Source organism: Capricornis sumatraensis, chromosome 6 (genome assembly GCF_032405125.1).
Source record: "Capricornis sumatraensis isolate serow.1 chromosome 6, serow.2, whole genome shotgun sequence".
Taxonomy (NCBI): domain Eukaryota; kingdom Metazoa; phylum Chordata; class Mammalia; order Artiodactyla; family Bovidae; genus Capricornis; species Capricornis sumatraensis.
In genome coordinates, this window is record NC_091074.1 from 15,581,060 (window position 1) to 15,589,010 (window position 7,951).

Here is a 7,951-nt window from a genome sequence, read left to right on the forward strand (position 1 = left end):
AAGTCCAGCTTCCTCCTCACTCTTGTAGGACCTCGTACCCTCTTTCCCTTGATGGTTCATAATTCCACAGGGAGGAGATTCCGTTTTACCTGGTGGAACATAGGAGAGCAAGACAAGGACCACAAGGACCAAGAGTAAGCTCCTCATAGCTGAACCAATCAGCAAAGGGACAGCTGAGAGCAGGGCAGAGTCACTCTATATGTAGGTCTTGAGCAATAGTGAGCTGCGTGACTAGTGAACCTTTTAGGAACAAGAACACCTACTTGCTCCACTGAACAGTTCAATCAAATAAAGGTCTGTCTTTGAACATAATGTCTTACCATTAAAATACACTTCTTGAGTACCACTTGCAAAGTGCATCACTTAGGACTGTGGGAACAGCCCTGATGGCCTGGTAGGATGTTATGTAGGTTTCTTTGTATCCTCACTGTACATTCATTTAACAAATGCCTATAGTATACAGAGAACGGTAAGGCTACCTTACCTAGCTGACAGTGTGTTTTTGATAGCTGTCTTCAATCTCTCACCTTGAAAAAAAGAAATGCCAGGTAGATATCACTCTTTGTTTTAAAATGCAAAGAACATGAAGCTTGGGTAGAAAAAAGGACTTTCTCGAGTTTATACGTATCACAAATGGCAGCAACACAACTTACATGGCTCATGCATAGAGAATAATTAAGAATGGTCCACCCCAGTTCTCATCTGGCTGCAATCTATTTAGGGAAATCAGAGCTTCCCACGGAGCAGGGCAAAGTCCTATAACACCATCAGCATGAGTCTTCCATGCTGGGCAATGTGGGATATACAAAGAATTTGTGTTAGAACGCTTGCTTTGAAGGACTGAAAATCAAGAGTGCCTGACAGTTTACAGTGCATTTTAAGCTTTACAAAACCTTCATCTGACCTTATATAAATACAGAACCCAGAATCAGACAATCCAAGTTCAGACCTGGACTCAGCTTGATGAGCTTTCAGTAAGGCACTTGCTTTGCCTTTCCAAATGTCAGTTCTCTCCCCTGTAAAACAGGCTGTACACCATCAATGCTTCCTATTACAGAGGCTTGTGGTGGGGCCAAGCAAAGCAATTCTTGTAAACTGTCCTTTGTAAAATGTACACTTCAAGGATGGTTAGACCCAGAGAACAGAAGAAGACATGTAAAGCTAGAGAAGAAAAAAACTAGAGATGGGAGAAATAGGGCTCCTCTAACAGGAGAGCAAAAGAACCAGGACAGGAACAAATTCTTCCGTCACTCCCTCCTGTGTGCTTTTCACGTCCATGAAAATTTATAGACAGGTACCACTTTGGCTTCATGCATTCCGGCTTCAGGAAGTGTGTGATATGATTTTGATTATGGAGCTGGGGAAGACTGCTAAAAAGAACTGCAGAACAAAAAATATGTAAAAATTCATGAAAGACACAAATCTGGGGACATGCATGGATGCACTTAGGGATATGAAAACCACTTTCCAGCCTGGAGCAAGTGCAGCCAGAAATACATTCATGCACCCCATCTGGCTCTGATCTCCTCTTCTCTAGCCAAGCGTCTTGGCCTCTAACTCTACCCTTGCTGCCATGCCCTGCAGAACCCCAGCTCCTGCTGCTTTACACCTTCTCCCAGCACACCTTTCCGCCTGCATGCCAGCGAAATGCTGGCTTGTCCTCTGAAGGGTATGGCCTCCCAGGAGCTTCTGGTGACGAGTCATTCATCTGCTGAGGCTCCACGCACCATGGAACAGGCAAGGAGCATTTGCCGTAAGACTAAGGAAATGGCCTCTTAACTGGTGTCCCATGTCATTTTCACATATTTATTGCTTCTCTTTCATGCAGTTATCAAATGACCTTTATAGAACTGAAATTGGATTATGCATTTGCCACAGCTAAAACCTTTCACTGTCTTCCTATTGGGCTAAAGTAGAAACTGCTTACATGGACAACGTGCCCCCTCATCTGGCCCAACTGCCTCCTGCAGCCCTACCCGTCTCATGTGCCCACTGTCTCACATGGTCCACCTGACTGGACTTAACTTTTCTGAAACAAGCTCACCTCACAGCTTCTACCCATGCTGGGCACACATCCTGGAAATCTACATTCCTGCCCCCCAGTCTTCACCTAACATTTACTCATTTAAAGAGGTATTCTCAGTGTTCTCCATGGAATAAATTTTCCTGGATACTCCCTACCTAAATTATATTCTCCCCTGTTAAATTTTCTCATAGGAGCTTTTTTCATTATTAGCATACAAAATATTAGAATTTGTGTATATATTTTTTTTATTTAGTAGTTGCTTCATCACTTGACTACAAGTTCAATGAGAGCATGGACCATGTACATCACATATACATCACATCAACCAAACCCAATATTTTTTCTAGGGCACTGGATTAAGTCCTAAGGCAGCCATAATAAAGCACTACAACCTGTGGGGCTTAAACAGATGAATTGTATTGTCTCCCAGCTCTGGAGGCTAGAGGTCTGAAATCAAGCTGTCTTCAGAACTGCATCTTTCTGAGGCCTATGAAGGAAGGATATGCTCCAAGCCCCTCAGCCAGCTCCTGGCAGCCCCTGGCATTCCATGGCTGGTAGATGGTGTTCTCCCCAGGTCTTCGTATTGTCTTCTCTCCGTACGTGTTTGTGCCTGTGTCCAATTTTGCCCTCTTATACGGAAACAGTCATATTGAATTAGGGCCCATCCAAATGATTTTCAACTCAAACATCTGCAGAGACCCTATTTCCAAATAAGGTCACATTCACAGGTACTAGAGTTTAGGACTTCAGCATCCTTGGAGGATCACAATTTAACCCATGGCAAACATTAACTTTTCATCTTTCATTTTCCTGGGTAATTCTAGGACCCAAATGGCATCACAACAAACAATTTTTTTCCAGGACACTAAGGTTTTTTTCTTCTATCACACTACATGGAAGAAGATTCAGCCACAGATCTGCCCAGTAGAAACTCCTGGGCTTCTGAAAGCCACTGGAGAGTACCACACAACACTGCAAGCAAGCTGAGTTTAGACATGAGGTCACTCCTCTCACTTCAGAGGCTATTTGACCTCACCACCCATCACAGCCCCTCCTACTCTCAGCAAGTAACTTGGTTTCTAGTTCAGTAAAAAGAGATGCCAGAGGGTTTTAAACGATTTACCATTGACCTTATTCCTAGCCTACTCACTCAATAAGCAAGCATATATCTGTAAATGTATATGTTTTTTTCTTCTTTACTTTCTTCTTTGGAGGAATAAGTATCAATTCTCCTGCCACATCTCATCCTTCCAACCTGCTTTCTCATTAGTTCCCTTTTTTAAAAAAAAAAGAACCTCTTGTTGTAAAATATATAACACATATATAGAAAACTCCCAAGACAAAGGTAGAGCTTCACAAATTATTATATGCTTAACCCCATAGTAAACACTACTCAGATAAAAAAGCACAACTCTGAAGTACCCCAGAAACACCTCCATACAACCCCATCCCAGTCATAACCCCCTCAAGTTACCACAACCCTTGACTTTTATTGTAATCATGTCCTTGAACTTCTATTTCTACCAGACAACTCACCGTTCTTACAAAAATAAAATTTTATCTTGCTTATTTTTTCCTTGATATATCTTTTGGTCTCTTTTTATCTGAGTGTTCTCCCTCCTGCTCTCTTACAATTTGCCTGTTAAGTAGCCTAGGACACCTGGCCTGTAGATTTACCCACAACCTGGATTTTGCTGACTGGGTACTCACTCATGGTGAGGTTTAACTTGTGCCTCTGTCCTCATATTTCCTGAAGATAGGCCACTGGATCCACAGGCTTGATCAGACTCAGGTTCAATCCCTTCAAAAGAACTACAAGTTTTCTTGTTTCATCAAAACTTCATAATATCTGGTTGTGTCTCTGACTGTGCCTTTGGCAATTACGGACACTTAATGCCAAGAACCATTCATATGCTAATTTCCAATGGCATTTTTACAGAATAGAAATAACAATTCTAAAATTAACATGGAACCAGAAAAGATCTCAAATACTCAAAACAATGCTGAGAAAGAAGAACAAAGCTGGAGGCATCATGCTTCTTAATTATAAACTATATCATAAAGCTATAGTAATCAAAATGCATGGCACCAGAATAAAAATAGGCACATAGATCAATGGAACAGAAATAAGAGCACCCCCAAAATTTTAACATCCTTCAGCTGTTCTCTCGACAAGAATTTTTAAGTATTTTTCTTTTGTTCCTTTTCACTTTTATGGGGAAAAGACAATTTTACCTAACAAAATAATCTTACAAATTATTTACCACCAATCATTGTGTTCTTAAACAATTACTTCAATGGTCTATGTTGTTCACACTGGGAGAGCTATAGACCTAAAATTGATTCCAAATAATGGTATACCTGAAAACTGTCCATCAACTATACTTCAATAAAAAATAAAATTAAATAAATTAATAAAATTTCACTCATAGACCTCAGGATGGAAACCAGGTCTCCTGCATTGCAGGAGGATTCTTTACCATTTGTGCAACCAGGGAAGCCTGTTACCTCATTATATGAAAATTATAACCTATGGGCCATGCACCAGTGAGGGCAGGAATCTTCTCTATGCTCTATGTCCCTGGAAACCAGCAAAGGGCCTGGCATAAAGTGCCACTAATGTTGGCCACCCTGAATTGAACTGAACGGAACCTTCCTGGTTTCCTGCCCTCTAGAGCTCTCCATTTCCATGCCCCATGCTAGACTTCTGCTCCGTGCTCACAGTGATCATGGCCCTTCTGTACTTTCCCCACGTGGGTCTGTAACTCACTTCTTACAGACACGAATCTGAGTAAGGACAGGGTGGGCTGCTGATCTGCTCAGAGTCATGAGTAAGGCTGAGGATCTGGCACACACCAGGTCCACGACCGGTGCTGCAGAACTGCCTCTCTCACAGCCCTCACAGAAACCCACGGAGACAAGGACAGCCCTGCTTGCTACAACTGTGTTAGGAAACTCAAGGACCAGGAAGAGACTCAAATGCCCAAAGGAAAAAACCATGTTCTACAGGCAATCTGTCTGAAGCTAAGGAAGCGGGTAAACTAGCCCAGGAGCCTTCTGGGCATCTGGCCAGTGGCATAAGGGCATCTGATCTTGAAAGAAAGCACTGAGAACACTCTTCCTTGCGTGTGGCCAGGGACCAGTTCCAAGCCAGCATCTCCTCACAGAATGTCCTAAGACTCCAAACATAATCAAATCTTGCTGAAGGCAATAGTGGATTCACCTGATTACACAGCCCCTTCCAGGCAGAAGTGTCTCTTGATTGCTTGTGACAACCAGACCCCACTTTCCTCTCGGAACTTCTCCAGGTCCAAACAGGAATTTCTTTAGTGTCCTCACGTCATGGTCATATGTAACCAGCTGGTTAAAGTTTCTTTCCTACATGGGTTTGGACTTATGCTTTGGTCGGAAGTTCTTGCTCAGAGCTTGTAGGCTGTTAGACACACTGAAACTATGATCTTAATCCTCACACTAGTCCCACCCCAACATACAGTTAGCGGAATCTGGTGAAAGAGTGGAGGGTTCTGGATCATGCCTTAGAAGACCCAAGGTTTAGGTCAAGTTTCCCAGTGATCAGAGAAGCTGCTGTGCTCACACCCTTTGCTCCTCTGGTCTGATGTCCCCCAGTCGCTAAGGAGATGGCAGCAACGTACTCCTACCCTCTGACTTCCATGGATTCTCCCATCAGCCCTATATGGCAGAATGGGCCACACTGAACCCCAATATCCACCCCAGCTTGAAACAAGGCTCTTCCCATCTTCTGCTGGGAAGTTCTAGGATCAGAAACATGTCCCTTCATCACACCTTAAAGGCTTCCTCCTTTCATTGACCTCGATCTTCCATTTGACATGTGCGCTTCCAGCTAAAAGGATGGTGTAAAGTTCAGTTGGGCCATGGGAGTATGCCTCAGGCCTTCCCCAGGAGTGAGATCTCTAAGGATGAGCTGGTTAAAATAGGTGGCTTATCAATAAAAGACATTGATTTCTCACAGTTCTGAAGGCTAGGAAGTCCAAGACCATGGTGCAAACAGATTCAGTGTTGGGTGAGGGTCTGTTTTTTCACTGTAACTTTACATGGTGGAAGGGACAAAAGATCTTTCCGGAGCTTCTTTTGTAAAGGTACAGATTCCATTCTAGAAGGAATGGAATGGAATTAGGTTGTCTCCTTCACAACCTAATCATCTCCCAAATACAATCAAAACAGTAATCGAAATAGTGTGGAACTAGCATAAAAATAGATACAAACCAATGGAACAGAATGAAGAGCCCAGCTAAGCCCAAATACATTCATTAAACTAACATCTGTCAAGGTTGCCAAGGAATACACAATAGGAAATCTATGATGTATTTAATAAATAGTCCTGAGCAATCCTAATCCTGGGCATAGAACCATCTGTAAGTCTGGGGTTAGCATATGCAAATTATTATATATGGAGTGAATAAACAACAGAGTCTTACTGCGTAGCACAGGGAACTATACTTTATATGGTGAGATAAACCATATGGAAAAGAATCTTTTAAAGAATGTATATATATATATATATATATATATATATATATATATATATATATATATAACAATCACTTTGTTGTATAGCAAAATTAACATAACTGTGTAAATCAACTATACTTCTATAAAAAATAAAATGGTGTTTGCAAAATTGGATAGCCACATGCAAAAGGATGAAACTGGACACTTATCTTACAGCATACACAGTAATTAACTCAAAATGTATTAAAGACTTAAATGTAAGATCTGAAAGCACACACTCCTAGAATAAAACATGAGGAAATAACTCCATGATATTGGTCTTGGCAATTATGGTTTTAACATGAAATCCAAAGCACACACAACAAAAATAAAAATAAGTAGGACTACATCAAACTAAAGAATTTCTGTAGAGCAAAAGAAGCTGTCAACAAAATGAAAAGGCAACCTATGCAATGGGAGAAATGGCTGCAAATCGTAGATCTACAAGGTATGAATGTCCAAAATATACAAGAAAGCTCACGGAACTTGACCACAAATTTTAAAAAGCTAATTAAAAATAGGCAAAAGGACCTGAACAGACAGTTTTCTACAGAAGACATACAAATGACCAATGGGCAGATAAGTTTCTCAACATCCCTAGTCTCATCAGGGAAATGCAAATCAAAGTCCAAGGACGGGTTTCCCCGGTGGCTCAGTGGTAAATACAGGAGACTGCCGCACCACAACTATTGAGCCTGTGCTGCAGAGCTCAGGGGCTGCAGCTACTGAGTCTGTGTGCCACAGCCACTGAAGCCTGAACACTCTAGAGCCTATGCGGCACACGAGAGAAGCTGCTGCAATGAGAAGCCCATGTACCATGACGAGAGAGTAGCCCACGCTCCCTGCAGCTAGAGACAAGGCTCCTGCAGCAATGAAGACCCAGCACAGCCAAATAAATCAACCAATAATTTTTTAAAATCCAATGATATGTATTTTCACACCTGTTGGGATGTTTATTATAAAAAAGACAAGAGATAGCAAATATTAGCAAAGATGTAGAGAAAAAGGAACATTTGAGCACCACTGATATAGCCTCTATGGACAACAATACAGAAGTTCCTCAAAAAAACAAAATTAGAACTGCAATGGGATTCAGCAATTCCATTTCTCAGTACATATTCAAAGTAAATTAAAATGATATCTCAGAAAATGTACAAACATACATACATACTGAATGCTATTCAGTCATAAAAAGGAAGGAAATCACGCCACCTGTGACAACATAGATCAACCTAGAGGACATCACACTGAGTGAAAAAACACTCAACATAGATAAATACCATATGATCTCGCTTAGATGTAAAATCTCAAAAGACTCCAATTCAGAAAACCAGAAAGTAAAATGGCAGTTTCCAGGTGTCTGGTAGGGAGACATGTTGGTCAAAGGGAACAAAC